Consider the following 20,787-nt stretch of genomic DNA (forward strand, 5'->3'; position numbering starts at 1 on the left):
TTGTTGTTGTATGCTTTGATATAAATGGACAAGTATATTCTCAAATTCCACACAAAGAACATTGATTGAATGATGAATCATCATTCATCATTGATTGATGAACATTGCTGTGGATGTAATGGCTGGCAACAATGTGATTTATGTTGTTGTTATGATATATAAAAAGATAATATAAACATATGTAGCCAATGTATTGTCTATCTGACAAAGGTAAAGGCTATGATACAAAACAATCAACAAAGAGAAGACATTTTTAAGAAAAGTATAGCTTTCGGAAATGTAATGAAAGTATAGTGTAATATAATGAAAGTACTCATGTTGAACTTGAAGTACCTTAAAAACGTCTATTTACATGTTTGATCATTCTTTAAAGAAGCGTTTTTGTGTGTTGTATGTTACGTTGGAGCCGTTATATTATAGGAGGGCATTCTCGTTAATTCATTTGTCCCCTGATCATTGAATAAATACAGCAAGTGACCTAAAAGTAAAGAGAACAAGTAATATGCAGAGGTGGAAGAAGATTATTTTGTGCTGTGTAGAAATAATCTGTTAGAAGTAAAAATTCCTGCATTCAAAATTGTGGCAGAATTGGCGATTTTGGGCACCATATATTTTTCATTATTATTTTTTCATGATTGGTGCATTCATGTGTTCATCAATGTAATGTTGCACTTTGTAAAGGTGGGATTTATTTGAATTTCTTGATACAGTGGAGTAAAAGTACTAAGTAGCAAATTAATGAAATAACAAAAGAAAAGTAGCAACATTTTTTAATTAAGTAGTTGAGTAATATACTAAGTTACATTACACCACTGCTCATATGGTTTGCATAAAACATATTTCTTCTTCATTTTTCTGATTATTTTGCACATGTTAAATTCCTATTTGTCCTTTATATTTAATCCATTCTAAGAATCCCTTGATAAACATTGTGAGTCTGTGTTGTAATTGTGTCCATGAACCGCTGGGCGAGACTCTCTCTCTCTTTCTCTCTCCCTCTCTCTGTGTGTGCGTGTGTGAATAGGAGGGGAGATGCTGGATTCGGGAAAAGGTCCGCCATTATTGGGAAGCTGAAAAAAATAGACTTATACACACTCACACACATTTCGCCTGTAAGGGGCTAAACCTCCGAAAGGAAAATACAACGGTTTCGGACGAGCTGTTGTTCTCTGAAACGCGGCGCTTTGAAAAAATGAAGGCAAAGCTCACCATCGCGTTTCATACGGACTCTTTTTATTTTTGACACAACAAAGGAAATAATAATTGGTCAAAACAACGTGGTGGTTGAAGCAAGAAGGAAAAAACACACCGAAACAGCGCTTTTACAACGCCTCCCCCTTTCCTCCTCGTTTCCAGCCGGGGTGAAAAGACTGGAGTTTGAACAGCATTTCTTTGCTTTTCCTGACGATAATTTAGTTGCTTTTTCTCCTCTTCAAAGATACACAGATATGCATCTCGTTGTGAAAACTTCAGACTGATGGAAACGAGCACTTAATGTAGGAAGCAATGGACATATAGGCTGTTTATTTAAAACGACGGGCAATAATCGATGTCAGGGCTGTAGGGAAGTGTTTTTGTCTGTTTTTTTTTAAAGTCTTTCACCGGCTGTGAGTCGCAGAGAGAAAAGAAAGGAGTGGACGAGAGCTGGAGAGGAAAGCTATGGTATGTATGCTGCACACTATTCTCTTCTACCACTGCAAATAACAGACGCGAATGGACAATTTCAAACAATGTTGAACATATATTTTTAAGGCGTTTACCTCCTGCCTTAATTGTAGCTCGTGTTACTTAGAAGTGCAGCGAAAAACAAGAAACTGGGAGTGAACCACAGTCCCCCTAAGGGCTGGTGGGATTTGAAGCCCTTAATAGTAATAATAATGATTATTCTAATAAACGTGCATGGGTGTGTTAAATATAAAACCTGTTATAATCCAAGCTAAGGTTGCCCTTGTGCATGTATTAAAGGAAAGTGTGAACAGCAGAAGGGAGGTCATAAAATGGATCTTGTCCAAACATTAAAAATGTTTGTACAACACCTGGAATGCATTGGTCTTGTCAGGCCTGGTGAAACAGCCCATGTATTCCATGAGTATAATGAATTTCAATTGGTAGAGGAGAAATGGGATGTTTGGGTTGGACTAGCTGCCAAGCAACTGTTTGATGCATCATGTTTGGCTTATTCATTAATATTCTGCTCATATCCTGGATGACACTTAAGAGTTAAATTCATTTTGAATCAGGTTTTGTGAAGTTTGAGGTTGTCTAATGCAGGTGCTTGTGCTTTTATTTGGCATTTTTAGTATAATGGTAGGCACAAACTGGTCCTAAATCAGATTTAGGTAATGGTATTACCTCTCAAACACACACCATGTTTGTCATTTGTGATTTATTTTCTCTCTTGTCAGATGTCCCACTAACTTTGCAAACATCAAAGCTGCATGTAGGGAGGTAACTGCTCGGTTCCCGTTTAACTGGTGCCTATCTGGGACACATTACTCAAATCTCCTTAGACAGGATATACAGTGCATGTGTAGCTGTTTTCCACCAACTAAATATCTCAGGGGAGGATATTTAACTTGACTATCAGTTATTGGTGTCTACCCCTCCATGCTGCAAGGATAAGGTCCAAATAGATTGATAAAGGTAACCTGATGCAAACCACCAACACTACCATTTCATCTGTTATTGTGAAATAACGTGTCACCGGTATGTCACACTTAATCTCACTGTTGCCCTGCCAGCCACTCCCTTTATGTCCTTCCACTAGACTTTAGTACTTTGATTTCAAAAGTGATCTACCTGCCTGTGGAATAATGATTTTAGTTTGATTGTGAAAGACTTTAGAAAGTGAGATAAGTAGAGAAATGCCTGCAGGTTTGTGATGTGGCCTTTACACAGAGGTGTGCAGCAGCGCTGGGGCCTGCAGTGCTATGTCACTGCCAGATTCCGGGACATTTTCAAAACAGGAACTGTCATTAGATAATGGATATATGGCGCTATCTTGTGGATTTTCGGTCCTTTCCGAGCAAATATTACTCATAACCCTGTAAAACAATAATAATGCACTTTCCTTTGAAAGGTTTTTGTTCTGTTTTTCTGGATTTTCCCTTTTAATGAGGGATTTTAGAATGAACAGTTATGCCCTGCTTAAGGGCACCTTGCCAGTGCTCTGGAGGTGAAATGTCACCTCTGCCAGTCTGTATTCCACACTTTCCTCTGGTTCCCAAACAAAGTCCCTTCAGACTGACCTATTGCCACCCTCTGGCTGTTCTTTGACTGACTGCTTTTTGATGAGTTTCTTTCTCTTTGATCCTAATCAACCTTATTGGGAAGACCGTGTTATGCAGAAAGTAAACACACACTTTAATTGGCAAACAGTCTCATTGCTCTCAGGTAAATGCATTAGCAGCTGTCAGCACTTCTGTTCTCTACCTGATTGGGCCCTTTGCAGTGCAGTCACACCTCTCCAGAAAGCCACTTTTTCCCCTAATAGCTGTGCCATTTGCCCAGGCAGCAGGCTAGCTACCAACATGCACACTCACCCCCGTCTGCCTTGCTTCTGGCCTGCCGATCGTGTCGTGAGTCCCTGGACTAGAACATGTTCCTGGGATTAGAGGAGGGCAGGCTTTGTTTGTCAGGATGTGGGCCAGAGATGCGGATACATCCTTTGATGAGGGCATTGGAAGTGAGATTCTGTCCCATATTATGTGGGCAGAAAATCACAGGGTTTTGACATACTTTGTAACAGAAACACTTTAGGAAAATCTACTCCTTTTATATCAAGCCTAATTCTAATAGTCCTCACTTGACTTTTTCAACATCTGACCATTAACCAAAAGAGTATGGCAACCAGAAAGTAAAGAGGCCTTCATTGCTGTAAATCTGTTATTTTGATAAGTAAGGATGTGTTTCTGGCTTGTAATATCAGTCAATTTGAAAATGTTACCATAACCAAATTATTTCTCTGTCAACCCAGGCTTTTATTTCAACAAAACTACTGTGCCGCTGAATGAAACAGTGGCCTCTGACTGGCTCATTTGCCAATTTCACATCTATCATACCTGTCAACGCAGGGTGACTCCACATGCGACGGACAGAACATTTCCCTGCTAATCTGTGAAGGTGCCATTCACTAAATGTCTTCTTTCTCTTGTATTACAGAAGAGGTTTGCTTATGAGTCAGTGTAAGCCTGTGTTTGATGGAGAAAGAAGCTAATTATAGCGGGCAGCTTTGGAGTTTGGTGGAGCAGATTACAGTCACTCTCCTCTCAATGGCTGCCTTGTTCTAGTGGCCGATTATTAGGCAGAGAGAAGTGCATTCTGGGATGATTGTATCTGAATTTCCATTAGAAAGTGTGCCTGCCTAAGTTGAACTGAGGTTCTCTTCTCTCCCCATTGCTGCAGCTCCCATGCTCGTTGCAGATGGGTCAGCTTGATATAGAGGCCTCTGTACTGTGTCCCTATTCGGTTTTAGAGCCAGTTTAACTCCAAGCCCTGAATGGCGAATTATGTATGAGGGAACTGACCCCAAATCAACAATGGTGGTTGTGCCTAGCTTTCATTTGAGGTAAAATAATTATTCAAAACTAAAATCACTAGTATTGCTATACATAAGCCCTTTTACAACAAATGGCTCACCCAAGAAAAGTTTGAAAGTAATTTAATTCCAATGAATCAGTAATGAAAATTGCATTTGCTCTTTATGCCAAGCCTACCCTGTTATGGTATTGCTTTTCCAATACAAATGCATTATTTATGGATAATGTTAGTGGAAGGTAATGGCTTTAGATATGATTAATGTTTTAAATGGTCGCCGTAAGGCTCTGTTGAGATACTTTTAACTAGCCTTCATATTTCTTCCCTAAGAGAAAAAAAGACTTTGTTTGAAGCATGGTGACCATGGAGATGAAGTACCAGGATGTAAGCCACAGAGGAATGGTGACCTCTGGACGTGAGCGGCCCTGCTTTGCTTTTTCAGATACAATTACACAACAGAGGGACAAGGCTATGGTAATTTGGAAGAGCTGTGGAGGGGAGAAATAGGAACAGCGAGAGAGTGACACAACAAAGTAGGTAGTCAGTTAGAGGAGAAAAACAGCTACAAGAATGAGGGAGTAAAGTAAAACGCAAGCTGCCAGTTTCTGCTTCAGGCCGTGTTCCTGGTATGTGCCCTTTCAGCTTTGTGCTCAAAGATCAACCAATCAATGACAGTCATAAGTAACCCTGCTGCTTGGCTATTGGCCACAGCTGAATTCCATGACTCGGCATGTCTGTAGATAAGATGTTATGATTGAGTCACTGCCAATGAAATGAGCCCACTGCCCGGAGTTCAATAGGTTGGACTTCTGCTGCTGTAATCAGTTGCAAAAAGTTTTTACCACCGACAGTGCCAACACAATTATAACCCTAAATTTCTCTAAGTTATTTGGATTGTGCAAGAGACTATTCTGAAAAGAAAAGCCTTTCATGCATAAATTCAGCCGTTACTATCTCAGGTTAAGGGTGTAATAGCCTCTGATTGTTTTCGAGTGAGTCAGTGTCTGTACTTTGGATTTTGAAAGGCTGGAAAACCTCTCACCCTCAGGAACAAAGAGAGACGGCCCTGAAATCCACCTACACAAGTATTAAAGGATAACTTTGGGCATGTGTTAGTCTGTGGGCATATGCACACTAATACAATTCCCACACTAACCCAACACTTTTTAATTTGTGTCTTATCCTGCCGTGATGACCTAGCCTCATGTCACTCGCAAGCCTCTAGGCTTCATTGCCTAAATTGGGCTGGAGTCAGAAGAAGTCTGTGTGTCATTGTTTGACTCTCTCTGGAGATTCCCCCTTTGTGGCGCCCCTGGGTTTCCTGTAGGAAGTCCACCTACATACAGTGTGTGTTTGGGGGGGGGGGGGGGCAGGAGAAGTGGATAGCGTGGAGAGGAGAACTGAGAGACAAAGATTCAGAGGAAAGCTACATCTGATGTCTGTACTCTCTGCACAAGCCTGCCGTCCTGAATGATGGCAGTTGCCGCAGGTGGCACTCCTTCTTCCCTTCGATAGCAGTAGTTATGACTAACTCCATAAAACTTGTTGGTTCAGTTGGAAGCTCAGCAGTAAAGCAACGGTGGTGCCAAGCGCTCAATGCATGCCTATCCTTTGTCATCCTTTAAAAATGAAGAGAGATATGTAGTGTGGGATTTAAGATATTGTGTTTTATGGAACATTTCTTTATGATTTCCTACTGTGAAACATTTCAATAGGACCGCTTGGGCAGTCATTTGGTTTTATGCTAGATTTATAGGCTTCGTCATTGGGTATCAAGAGTCGGATTAGTTCAATTCTGAAAGCTCCTATAACAGCAACATCAGTGTGACCGAGATACTTTGTGGTTTGAGTGTTATCTAGGAAGACTGGCTGCACATGTAAGCTGCTCCTGTCAGGTGTAATATTACAATTTAGATTAAAAAAAACTAGCATCCTCACCTCAGCACTCTTCCCCTTACTGTTTTGTAAACACTGTTACTCTAAGCAATAGGTTATGTGATTAACTACCCCTATTTACTTTCTCATTTCACTTTAACACATTAGCCGTAATAAGATTAGGTGTCTAGTGTTAGATGGAGCATGAATGCCTTTTTAGCATTTGGCAGTTTACAAACAGTATTCAGTAGCACAGAGTGAAGTTGTGGTGATATTTTAAACAATAATCCCTTTAGTGCAAGTTGTCTCTATTGGTCTAGACTTGTGCTTTTTGTCAAAATATAACCTCTGAAATATGTGCATGCTCATGGAAAGTATTGACACAGCAGGAATATGATGTTTAGTTTGTGTTATCTCGACCTTGGTATCTTATCTATCAAGATGTCTCCGAGATTATGCTTCTGCTCAGTGTCTTGACAACTTTATTGGCAGTGTTTTCATACACCTGCAGCACAGAAAAGAGAGAGGTGGAGAGTAGGATGAAAAGAGGTGTTCTACTTCTTATGTATCCTAATTCAAGTTGGCAGCTTTAATCACAGACTGATAAGCATTGGAGAACAAAAGAGAAGGACGGAAGCAGAGAGGAGAGAGAGGGGAAATGGTGCCCGCAGACCCAGACAACAATAAGCCCCTGAAAGTACCTACCTCACTCGACCCAGAGCTTTTCTTCCTATTCCCAAACTCCTCGTGAGCTCCATCGATCGCTCTGGTCCCTTTTTCACATTGTCTCTGAATATTTCCATTTCTGTTTATTTATCTCCCCATGGCTTCCCCCATGCCTCAAAATCTGTCCTTGGAGCACATTGCAAAGTTACTGTCAGCTGTGGTTAAGGACACAGGAAGGCCATCACCTTGTCACTAGATGTTTGTCTCAGATGCCACTTCAGGGGACTCTAGCCACCACTGTGTTGGCCTTTGGCATCTTCCCAGTGAACATGTGCTGACACGGGCTCTCTTCTACAAATATAAGGACACACAAAACCCTTGTTTTTGACAAGGGACATTTTTCACAATGTTGTGATTAGGTATTCTTTACTTGAAGCTTGCCCCAGGCATTTTAACATTTGTAAATAATTAGGTGGCTTTTATTGTTAAGCATTCATTGTTGATGCTACTCAAATTTCAAAGTTTGAACCCAATCTTCTGAAAAAGTCTGTACACTACTCTAAACGCACACAGGCACAAACAGTATAACCAACAGTGGCTGACCCCTCCTCACCCTCATAACATAACTGTCAGAGTGGATCTGGCAGTTATGCTGCTGTGTGACAGTGAACATCATATCCTCTTTAAGGTGAGAAGATAAGGTGGCTGTTCATAGCCATTTGTTATCACAGGCAGCGAGCCCCCGACACCTCTACATCCCTTATCTGGCCCAGTCCCAGTTTTCTGGCCTTAGCTAGGGCTCATGCGAGCCCATGGCTGATGAGTAAGCACTGCTCAGCCTGCAGATGTATTGGCATGCCGTTATCGATCACAGCGCCACCGCCTGTCATCCAGCCACCACTTAGCTAATGATGTCCATACTATTGTCTCACGGCTGGGAAAATGGCCATAAAACAGCAAGCGGCGACTAAGCGTGGCGTCGGGGGCGAAAGATTGATTTTACCGATAGAAGCACACCCAAAGCAACCTGAGCCAAATGTTACTGTGTTATATCTGAGGATGGTAGCATTGTCATTCTTTCTGTCTACCACCCTCCCTTTTCTTTCTGTTGTTGGCCGTCTTTAGTGTGGTTCTGGTTGGTCCACCTGCAAAAAAAAATACAGACAACGATTTCTGCCTGTTAGCCATTGTCTGTGTTGGCCTGGTTATCGACCTTGTTACTGTTGTGAAGAAAACAGCAATTTTTTGTGTTAAAAAATACTCTGAGTGATGAATCATCTTGAATGCTTAAATTTAGAGGCAATTAGAAAAAGGCTGCTATGAATGCTACAGAGATGTTTAAAACAGACTTCCATTTCCAATGTGCCATTTTAGAGGGTTGTAAATAGATTTAGCTATTGGGTTGGGATGGGGGTGACATGGGTCATTTCTCTTCTCAGTGCCATAATTTCCCAGGATGCAGTTGGGGCCCCAAGGTCCATAGCTCTTATGTCAGAGTTCATTTCCTGTTGCAGTTCTCCACCAGCTCCTGAGCATCCACTATTTTGTAACATTCCCGATGAGAACTGGAGAGCTGTGTCTCAATTTAAGTGCAGCTTTTTAACATTCAAATGTATTTCATTCTCTTATCTCAGTTAACGATTTGCTAAATCACGTTGCAGTCAGCTTATCACTGAATAAACAGCCAAGGTCACACTCTCCTATTACTGTAAGAGTGTACAATTGTGTATCCTATTGTTTGTTTTCACAAGTCACAAAAGTGAGACATTTTAGAATGAAAACAGTCTCACAATAGTTTCTGCTGAGGTTTTTGTTTCTAATGATACTTTGTTGGAAATCACCACAAACCTGAGTCTGCACCATTCATGCTGCCTCTTTCTTTTTGTTGCAATGCTGACTTCAATGTATGTAGGTATTGAAGATTAAAGAAAGGGAAACAAGTGTGAAGAATGTAAACATTTCTAGAAGTTGTTTTTGGTTTGAGGGTTGTTCGGGGAGAGGACAGCCTCCCCACACCACGGCTCGTATTAGTCACAGTCATCGGACAGAAGAGAATGCAGACCTTTTTGCCCAATGAGGGAAAAGGTCGTTGGGAATGCAGTTTGTCAAGTCAGGACGAGCTGGGCCTGTTGTTGCATACATCCATGTGACTGCCAGAAAGAAAATGAGATGAAGAAAGGTAAACCTCTGCTGGAACGATCTCTGGTGAAACATGATTATCAAAACATTGGCAGACCATTAGCATTGTCATCATTATTGAATGTTAATCTTAGTTACAGTGTCCATTCATTCTTTCATAGATCCCTTATCTCTACTGTGATGCCAGAGTTTGAATTACTATAGTGGGTTAGGAGAAAAAGAGGGGAGCCGGAATCATATGCTTCGCTTAGATTCATAGACGTGTGGGTGTAGTTCACCATCACAAGTTATGAAAACAATCATTAACATGGATTAAAGCACTACAGCTTTTTAGTTAATCGTTTCCATACATTTAGATGACTTTGACAGACAGATTTCAGGACAATGCTCATTATTGGGGAACATAGGCTCTGACCTTTTTTCTCAGCTTACAAACGTTAGTGTTGTGACTTGTCATTACAAGTCACAACACTAATGTTTGTTCTTTGCAACAACAACAGCAACAACAGCAACAACAGGGTGTGCTTACAGAACAAACGTTCACTCTAACTGAATACTTTCCTTATTAATAACCAAATAAAAGCACAAGTCATCAGTTACCATGAATCATGAACAAAATGCAAATAGCTCAGATAATTGCTTAAGTTAATCATTACTAACACAAATATATATAAAATATCAATGACATACTTTAATAAACTTAAGCATAAAACTCTATGATAATTTTCCAGTTAAAGACTGACTAAGCCTGTCTGATTTGACTGTTGAATGTCCCATGTTCTCTCACTAACTCAACTTCTTGGTCCGATCAATTTTGTAGCGGACACAACTGGCTTAAGCTCCCAGCACATAAACTGGCTGAGAGATAAACAGACACGTCGTTCATTGCCTAGATTTGTCCCTATTTACCATAGTTGCAAATGAATTGAACAAAATAGAGTTCATCCAAAATAAAACGCTGCCCATTTTGGAACATGTGAACTCAGGCTTATGGCCTCCATAACTATCTAGCCTATAGTCCAGCCAAAAACATATTTGATACATGTGGTGGTTATTATATCTGTGGTATTGTCAATAATAACCATTAGGGACTTTAAAAGTCACTGCACAAACACATAAACAATTAGTGACAAATGTTGCTTAAGAAGAGTGACTTGTTTGAGTTGATGAGTGGGAACCCATTGTACTTTCTTGTATTGTATATTAGCTGACAGCACTGAGGGTCTTGTATTAAGCATACAGTATCTTTAAGGAGGTCAGTGAGATAAGCAATATAATATGTCATGTTTAAGACAAAGCTAGGTCTTGTTTGGAACATTTCCTTGGAATTGTGCTTTTCCACCATTTTTATAATCTTTTAGATTCACTGTGAAAGCAGTAATTGGCAATTACCTTGCCTTTTATGAGTTTCCCGGCAACCTCTGCCAGAAACAACACCAACGCTGTCATTAATAGGATGTTGATGCTTCCATTATTTCTACAACCTGCTGTTTGCACTATACATCCAACTTGTTAGAGGAAAGAAAAAGTTTAAGAGATTCGGAATAGCAAGACCTCATAGAAAAAGTTAGTGAAGAATAGAAAATAAAGAAGTATATTACAGCCACTAGCTTAGGTGTTGCCATAAGCATGTCAGTGAAGTTTGAGTTATGCTGTTTTGATTGCAGGACACTTCTTATTTGTTTGCTGTCTGGTAAAACGATGCAAGAAACCCTTGGGGGTCTTGTGAGGTTGGTCGGCAGCTGTAAATAGAAGGACGGGAAGCTGTGATGGCAGAGAGATGGAAGGAACAGCTCACTGTTGTTCTACTTAGTTTTTTTACATTTCGGCACAAAGAGGTAGACACAGGATGTCAATGTTTAGGGCTGTATTAATAAAGAAGAGTTCAGTGGTCAGTGTGTATGCAAACTATGCATGGATACAAATGGAGCTATGTTTTACGACACAAAGGTAAAAATTCAAATTGGGATTCATCCGTATTTCTTCTTATTTTTCTCCTCCAGAATGTCCTTGTTATTGCTATTTGAGATTTGCTTTTCATGCTGTGGAAGGTCACCAGGAGAGGTTGCACGCTGGGTCGTTGACTTATTCAGAAGGGCCTATATTGTTCAACATCGTGTGCGAAACATGGTAGTGAGAGCGTGTTGGGTGGTGCTCTCTGGTCTCCCTGATGATGTACCATGGTAAACAGCTCCTACCGCCTGCACAGCTGGGGCACACTCCACGGGCCTCTGCAGTGTATAGAGAGGGATGGGGAGGAGGTAGAGAGAGAGAGAGAGAGAGGGAGGAAGGAAGGAGAAGGGGAGAGTGGCTGGACCGACACAACAGAGGAATGCTGTGAGGGCCTTCAGGGAAGGATACAAACTACAAAAAGGCAAAAGGCACAAGCAAGCACAGAGGAAACAAGGGTAGAAAAACGGATTATAAATGACAAATCCCAAGCAGTGCTAGCTGCTGTATCCCGAGGGTGGGAAAATGCAACAGTAATAGCTCCAATCCAATCTCCTGTATGTATTCAGCCACATGTGTGTGCATCTATGTTAGTTCATGAAGCTTCCCTTAATACAACAGACAGGACATTTCCCCCCTCCCCTCCTGTGTCCTCCCTTCATCCTTTGACCTGTGCTCGCTGCTCGCTGCTGATTGGCTGGGGGGAAAGCGAGGGATGAGGTTTTGTCGTCTAATCTGCCAGCAGATCGCCACTGATGGGCCTGTGTAGAATGGCTTTAGTAAATTACTGTTCTAGGGAAGGGCAAATCCCTTCTATCAGATAGCAGCTCTCTCTTCATCTCTCCCTCCTTTCCAAGTCCCGCACTCTCATCACTACATCAGTCAGGCTTTGACTTTATCTCTTCATCACTACCTTGCTCTCCCCTTCTCATCTCTGTAGCTGTTGGCCTCTACTTCTCCGTCTTTAACTTTGTTCTCTCTTTCATTGGTTCTTCTGTGTTATGCAAATAACTCATGTTATGCCCTTATTTGTATATCTGCCATAAACCTGTTTTTCTCCGCCCATTGCCCGCCGATAAGAGTGAATGAGATGAATTGGTGTCAAAGAGAGACGCTCTGTAGATTTCGCTCTAAGGCTACGTGCACAACATCAGCACATAACCGTTTGCATGTGTGGACAGTTTCCTCAATCCCCTGGTGTGTTTGTGCATCTTAACAAGATGGGCCAGTTTTGAGGGCGGCCATCTTGCCTTGCCTATGTTGAAATCACCAAAGAGATGTTACTGTTCATCCTCCCTCAGTAGCTGGAGAGTAGTGTTTGTGGATTAAAGGGAATTGCTTTTTTGTATGTGTTTTTTTCTTTGCATTCCTGTGTCACAATAGATATAATTTAACCAAGGCAGGAATAAAGAAGATTAAGGAGTGAGATTCCAGCGGATACTGACAAAGAAGGGATTTTTTTTTTTTTATACCTGTAAGCCTGAGGTGGGGAATGTTGCCTGGTATGGAAAGCCAAACTCCCAGTGACATCCTGTGTTTTGTTAAAGCTTCCTCCAACTCCTCCTCAGTCATATAAAACAAGTTTCCCTGCGCTGACATATGGCAGCCTGACATGTCTGATGTTTCACAACGTTTCTATCAATGTGACTACACTCCAGCCCGATAATTAGCAGGTGGTGTATAAGAAGCGGTGTAACACACTTCTCACAAGTGACACACTTTTTAATTGCTGTGTTGAAGTGTCTCACCAAACAAGATATACAATAACCCTAGCCAGCAGAAACATGTATTTGGTAAAGGTGGTTGTTGCCGCTGTAACAGTTTTCATAATGTGTGTGTTCACTTCCTGAGCAGTCTGACTGTTTTGAGTCATATACTGGTTTAGATCATGTTTCGAAATAAGATGTTCACAAAAAATATTAGGAATCTTGTTTTTCATATCCCTTATACAGATAACATGATCCAGGTGTTTTGATAATGCGAGATGAGATTTAAACATTTTGTATTTTTCTATAATGACTGAGTTTCCTTTGCAGCTGAAGATGAAATCACTTAGGTTTCTGGCTGTGTGTCGCTGCTGCATTCATCATTCTGCTGGATCACCACTTAAAATGGAAGATGACAACACAATTTAGCTTTGATGTTACAGATTTCTGGCTTCCTTTTTAAGTTTGTTAAATGAACACAAGGAAGTGAAGTTGATTTTAGCTGTAAAGCGTCTTTGTAATCATACTAACTACACATCATTTTAAATAATCACTTCATGTAACAATTATTTCCTTTATCAAAAGATAGAACCCAAGAGAAAATAGAGACTAATGATCGTCACAACAGGGATCTTTTGGCATGTTTCTTTAAAAGTACATACATTATTATATCATTTATTTTATTTATGAGTTGTCAGAAACCATCTTTAACCATAACTCCTGTCAAAGCCCTAGCACATGAACCTTGAATGAATCTACGAATCACCTGTAGTTTTAGATATTTCCCTGAACCACATTGGGTGAGTGGTGGTGAATACTCTCTGATAATGAGCATGCAGTACCTAACTCCGGCTGGTTTACCAATACTTATTAGAATGACAGGAGCACAGTTGTTTGGTGAGCCCCACCCTTCTTTATCGACTCCCTCCCCCTGCAGTCTGAGAGGAAGCCTCTGCCTCCCCTCTGCTCTCCACACATGCTCTCTTTCCCCCTCTATTTCTCCACAGCCCACACGGCTATCGCTGCGGCTGCTAGCTATCCAGCTCGCGCCAATGTTAGAGCCTCTAATCTCTCCAGCATAAAGGCCATGCAAAGGGAATTTATGTTAGCCTGCCACGGGAAGAAAAGGAGAAGCGGAGAATCGTTTGAGCAGGTTGACAGATAAGGCTCTTGTGCGTTCTGTGTGGTGCTTTTTAAGCCATGTTAAGCTGCTTAATTAGACATAATCTACAGACCCCAGACTGAGGCGGAACTAATGAAGTTAAAAGACTCAAATCCCTTCCTACCATCACACTCTCCTATATACTCCACACCATCTCTTGTGCCTCTCCGTCTCGTTACTATGGCCTCCTCTCTGCTGCCATCAGTCTCTCCTCCTCGCAGCACACTCTGCCCTCTCTTCCTCCTTACCATCCCGCTCTTTCCTTTTATTACCATTATTGTCTTGCGTCACACCCAGATGTTTTTTTCTATTCAACCTTCAAACATGCTATTCTGACATTTTGCTTTCCTTTATGATTGTTTCTGCAGAACAGTACAAATATTCTAGCACAAATGATATGACAAATGTTGAACCACAGAAATTGATGGTATAATCATTAGTATTACGGTAGGTGTATTAAAGCATTTCACAAACCCTGTTAAACATGCTACCACTCTGTCTGCCTTTAATCTTAGTGCTAATAGCCGCATTCACACCGCAGTACTTTTCCCATTTAAAAAAAAAAAACATGCCCCGTAAAACTCCCAAAAAGTTTTTTGAAGCCGCCATTTTATTATCCTAGCATTAGCATTATTAGCCTTAGCATTAGCCCAGCGCACAAACGCAGAGAGATTAATTTATGGCAACACAAAAGAAAACATGGGAGCGGTGGAGATGAGGAGGTGTCGGTGATCTGGCGATTTACTTGGAAGGCTTCAGTAGAAGCTGCTGGGAGTCCCAGCAGCTTCTACTGAAGCCAGTCCCCAACTCCGGGGACTTCCGGCCCGGGACTTCTGGTGGCAGTATACGCTGTGAAGTTGTTTGCGGCCTGCCAGTAAACCCAAAGCAGAAGAAGAAGAACTGACGTCAGCGGCTTAATCTGCCTAATCCACCCCCAGGAATTTATTCCGGTGTGAACGCGATCTGTACTTAGTTGAGAACTGTACTGTGTGTACTGTACTCATGAGAACTAAAGAGTTCTCATGAACCTTTGTGGGAAAAGTACTGCGGTGTGAAAGCGCCTATTGAGTGTTAAGTAGCATATTGTCTCATTAGAGACGAGCCTTCAAAAGATCCTTTATTTCAAATTAAACTTGGTGACAACGTGAGACATTTAAAAGAATGATTATGAGTTGAGAAGATTGATGCCACTCAACGGAGAATCGGCTAGCATGGCTCTTTCACGACACATTAAATCTTATGTGTGTAATCGGTACAACAAAAGAACAATTAGCTTTGATTTTACAGGGGCTTAAGGCAAGAAACAGTGACTTCCTGGGGTCTCGGCTGGTTGTCTGACTATTTCACAACGACCCTAAGTCAACAGGGAGTAACTGTAGGAACAAATCCACACATAACCCACGGCAAAACTACTACTTGGCAATCTAATGATAGGTACGGATCTTCACGTCCAACTCTCCTTGAAAGAAAGAATACGAAAAATGTCGAGCTGTAATTATACATACTTATTATAAATATTCTGTTGGCTGATTTCTCTTTTTTTGTAACACTTAGTTCTGCACCCTACCGCTGCAGACCAGGTTCCTCTTCGAAATATAAAGTCATGAGAGAAAGGTACTCCGACAGCTACATAAAACTGAGTCAGGAGTCTCACATTCTGCACAACACATAAATCCTTTAATGTTTTAGACATTTTAGGAAACACCCAGTAATCGAGCTTTAGCTTCACAGAGAGGTTCATTTAGCTACAGTTTTGTGATGCAATTCCTAAAAAGCAAGGCACATAAAACAATATGATGAGGTAAGGCACTAATTGCTGTAGAATTCAAAGGGTTGAAGCCAGACGGAGAACATGGGGGAATCGGCGGGTGTTACAACAAGTTACTTGGCAGAGTCTGCTCTCTTTTAACACATTTCCATTTTTGCAGCAGTTCTGCTCCCACAATCCTCCCTGCTCTTGTTCTTAAGCCTTCCCTCTTCCTTTTGCACTCAGAAGAGAATCTGTTTCTCATGTCAGTACAACACTTCCCTTCCCTAATCCCTCCATGAGGCAAATCTGTGCCGTGACCATGGGTATGAATACTTTATCTCATAGGTGGATGAGTGGTTCCATCTTTTTTGCCTCGCTTACAATACGCTTTGTTCGTACACCCACTCTTGATGTGGCCCTCCTGTTGTTGCTGTGGCATGTTTACATATCTCTCCTATCGCTGCATCTTGCAGGACCGGCTTCTTTGTTGTGTTTTGAGTCCTCCCTGAAGCTGAACATGGGAACAGTTATTTACCTCCACAGAGAAGCTGGCTGGCACGCTAGCATGTAAACGCTCATCCTCTGTCCAGGAGGAGATTGCAGCTGACCATTGTTGGGTTTCATCATCGTCATGAATGCACTGCTTCACTGGTGATGGCCTGTCAGTGAATTTTCTTCACCCCATTATATCTCTGCCTCTCCCTTATGCCCTCCTTTAGCCCTCCTTCTCGTCTTGAATTTACCTGGAGTGGTTACGGTGTTTTGAACTCATTCTCTTCACTATGTCCAAATGTACACACAGACCCAACCTTTAGAATCAAAATGACTTTCCGCGCTTATCATCATTTTGTCCTGTGCATATTTATTCTCTTCAACCTTTCCTCAAATCCTGCTGCTCTCCACTCCAGTGTGACCCAGTATCATGGTGGTGTTGAGTGGATGTGAGGGCTGCTGCATTCTGGTCTTGCTTGATTAGCCAGTGTGTGATGCTTTGGGCGGCTTTTGTTTTGTTGCTGAATGGGCTTTTCCACTGAGAACGCAGCAGACGACGAGGAGCAGGAGCAGGAGCAGGAGGAGGAAGGAGGGGATGGAGAGGAGAAGGGTGGAGTGAAAAAATAAAAGAAGAAGGATACTGGAGGAGAAAAAAAAGATAAAAGCTATAGGATATAAAAGGAGAGGTGGGAGTAGATCAATGAAACAGGAGAAAAGGCTTGAGCAGAAGGGGAAAGCAAAAATGAGGAGAGAACGGTGGTGCACAGGCAGAAAGAAATGACCTCTCCTCCTGAAGAGAGGGGAGATAACCGAGTGTTTAGAAATGCTGAGGTGGACAGAAGCCATATCTTCCACCAACACAGCACCTGCTAGTCTGCCTGCCCCCTCCCATTCATTGACCGACTTTCTATTGTGTGCTTATGTGTGTTCTGCCTGTGGATGGTGTGTGTGTATATTTGTGTATACACATTATTATGCTTAAAGGTAGTATACCATTTTTGTTTTTGCCCATAAGATCGCAGCCCAAGATATTATGCTCTAAACATGTTCATTCTCAGACAAAGACACATCCCTGAATTCCTGCACTGCACCACCTTAATACATGAATGCATTAATAGCTTTTATGGAGGAATATGGGAGGCAGTATGTGCAGTAGTTTCTCTCTTCTGCAGATTTTTTATAAATCTCTGTGATCAGATGCACAGTTCTTTTGGTCAAATTATATTCTCTGATTGTCCAATAATCCACTTTGTCGTTGTTTATTGAAAAATACCAAACGGTACTGACCATAAGGGCTGAAAGATTTGATATAACTCAAAATAGATTTTTTAAAAGCCATCTTTCTGACCAATATCGCATTTATTTTAAATATTCATATGTTCCTAGGAATTAAACTGGAGACTTATTTCTGGTCAACATAAACATAGAACACACTTAATGCTGCTGTTATCTGCTCTTTAGATGCTTAAGAAAACATTGGCTTTAAATGCAGGGGACAAGCTGCTTCACATCAACACTCTTTTTGTGAATGTTTCTAAAAGTTTTAAGAGGCAGACACTCACAACTCTCGTTACAAAATGTCCGTCAGTAATACATGACAGGCACCACGTAACCACGTACTAGTAATTGATGTAACAATCACTGATTACATTTTTTCAGAAAAAGACATGCTATTCTGTTTTAACAATGACAAAATTGTCTTTTGCCAAGCTAAATACCCCAGTATCTTTTGTTGTTTTGCCAACTCGCACAATTAACAATAATTGGCTACATCTGAGGACTTTTGCGATGACAGTTTTCTTTGTAGCCGGTGAAATAATTGGCTTAAACATTCTTTTGCTTGTTAAGCCGCTGTTAATTATGTTAGTTATAATTAAAATGGTGGCTCTTGCTGAAAGATAATTGCTCTCTTTCAATTTGTTATTTGGTTTAAATCAATATAATCATTGTGTTCTACCTTATTTTTTATCGTTCCCTTGATAAAAGGCACAGGCTTTAGTGTAATACAGACATGAACCCTGAATATTCTCAGCTGCTCTTCTAACTTGGTTCATCCCACTCTGTTACATTTCTGAGGACCAGACTCCATGTTACCTAGGCTGATGGAGGGGGACGATGAGACAACACAAAAATACGGGGGATTTTTTAAATCCATTTTAGTAACAAAATTAATATTTTTTTGTACTGTCCAGACCGTGTGTGTGTGTGTGTGTGTGTGTGTGTGTGTGTGTTCTGGAAGCAGACTGTGTTGTAGATGGAATAAAGCCCACTTTGAGTGTTGACAGTATTGGCTTGTCAGTGCTGACGCGGTGGATGAATGCTGAGTACTGTGGGCTACAATGGGGGAGGCAGATCGGGAATGTTTTCTTGTACAGGATGTGCCTGAATTCTACAAATCTGTCTCTGATAAATTCAAGGTTGTACACTAAAATGAAAATATGACAACGATAAGCCCCCTTGAGCTCCTTCTTTGCCATCTCGGAGCCTGACTTCCTCTTTTATTGCCTGTCTCTTCTCCCTTTCGCTTATTCCTCTGTCCTATAAGTGATTCTTGTTTGCTCCTTCCTCTTATTTTCCTTTTTCCCAGAAACCCTCTTGCTTTCATTTTTTGTAGCTCTATACGTTTCCTTTCCTCCCTTTTAAAAAAAAAAAAAAGTTCTGTTTAAAAGACTGTTGGAGGGACACACACAATGCGCACATTCATTCACACACCAGCGAAATACTGAAATAAAGAAGCCCCTTATCTCTCCTACCAGAGACACTTCGTTCATGTGCTCGCATGCAGATGAATAATATATGTGGATACAAGCGCGTACACACACTCACACAAGCAACCAAATGGTGGTGGTGAGTCTGACATGAGCTGTTGTATGCTCTGTGCTTTTTGTAACACAACTTGCGTGTGTGTGTGTGTGTGTGTGTGTGTGTGTGTGCTCTGTTCACTGCTGTCACTGTGGAGGGATGTAGAGTCTCCAAGGGCATGGTGATGAATGAGAGTGTTGTCACCAGTCAGGTCCAGCTCCCTTTGTGCTGCCTTTTATGCTGCATGTTCGCCTATTATACCACACGTGCCGCATGTGTGGCGGGTACGAGCGTGGGTGTGTTTTGTGTTAATGTGGCTTGAATTAAACAATTGTTATTTGAGAAGGTGTGTGAACAAGGTGTTAACACATAGGACATTTGAGTGATGTGTATAAGCCATGTGTCCTCATCTTTGTCTGCAACATGACATGCACCTGTGGGAACTTCACACCAGACACACATCTTTTTATCTCGAAACCAATCGGCCGTCGGTCTTAGAACGATAAGCCTCTGGGGGCAAGGGGGCACTAGTTCATGGATTTCTGTGTAGCCTGTGGAGATCCAATTCAAGCCTTCTTTTTCTGTGCACCGCTCATTATTTAAAGACTAAAAAGCGACTTGATGTTTGAGAATGGAGTATGGTTTAACAGAAGATGTCATCCTGTTCACGGGCAACTTTTAGGCTACTAAAAATTGAAATTGTTATCAGACAATAGCCGATGGGATCCAATTATATATATTTTGGCCAAAACCTTTCCTCTTGCCTGCTTTCTTTTATCTGAGAGATAATACACCCCCTGCATCAGATAGAATAGCTTCATTTGCCTAGATAAGTATGTGAGTGTGTGCCTTTGGCTTGCAGTTGGTAAGAAGTGGTGTCTCCTGTGCCAGTATGTAGATATGTCGGTGTGTGAGCACTGGGCTCAAAGAAAATGCTGTCAAAGCAGAAGCTGAATAATTTGCCTACAGATGCATTTGTGATACGGTGACGTGTGTGCGTACATTTGCCTTCCAGTTGACTTGCCTACTATGTATGCTTAACAGATAGCTTGCGATATCAGAAAAACCACACATGAGTGTGGAGGTCTCTCTTTCTCACTGTTCTATACAGGGATACTGGGTACTGCAGGGATCTCTTTCAGAAGACAAGTCTGCAGACTACACACACACACTACAGTACACTCACTTGTATGTGGGGAGTTGTAGAAAATCTATTCCCTTCGTCTGCCCTATGCAGATAAATCAGGTTCAGTGGTGTGGAGGCAGGTAGTTCTGTGATGCAAGCAGTGAATATAGAGCCTTATGGGATTACCCTGGCCGTATTTTGAAAAGAGCACTTTGTGATTGCTGTTGTGATTATTTTAATCACTAACCACATACTACTCTTTCCACATATGTAAAAAAAAACCATCTTTTTACTGTACATTTTCCCACGTCTCAGCAGTTTGGTGATGTGATCAGAGCTGTTGCATTCTGCATCCAAGGAAATAAATACAGTTGCCCGTAACACCAGGGACAACAATTTGAATGGAAGCTTACGCTAAGAGATCGAAATGGAAACTGTGTGCTGGTAAAGGTTTCAAAGATAGACAATGGGATTATACCATGATTTTGCATTAATGTTTGGGTTTATGGTCTGGGATGCATCAGTTTAAGTGGGGCAATATGTTTTGAATGATGCTGTGTAGGGTTAAAGTCCAGTTTAGTGA

General features: G+C 41.3%; 1 protein-coding gene across 1 annotated transcript in view; it reads left to right on the forward strand.

The window, feature by feature from the left end:
* The first annotated feature begins 987 nt into the window (after nt 1-987).
* arhgap35a (Rho GTPase activating protein 35a) overlaps nt 988-20,787 on the forward strand; it is a 59,335-nt gene continuing 39,535 nt past the window's right edge. Inside the window, exon 1 of the mRNA XM_079679246.1 lies at nt 988-1,662. The gene's annotated coding sequence lies outside the window, so the exon portion shown is untranslated. The remainder of the gene's footprint in view (nt 1,663-20,787) is intronic.

Source organism: Notothenia rossii, assembly GCF_949606895.1.
Source record: "Notothenia rossii genome assembly, chromosome: 4".
Classification (NCBI taxonomy): Eukaryota; Metazoa; Chordata; class Actinopteri; order Perciformes; family Nototheniidae; genus Notothenia; species Notothenia rossii.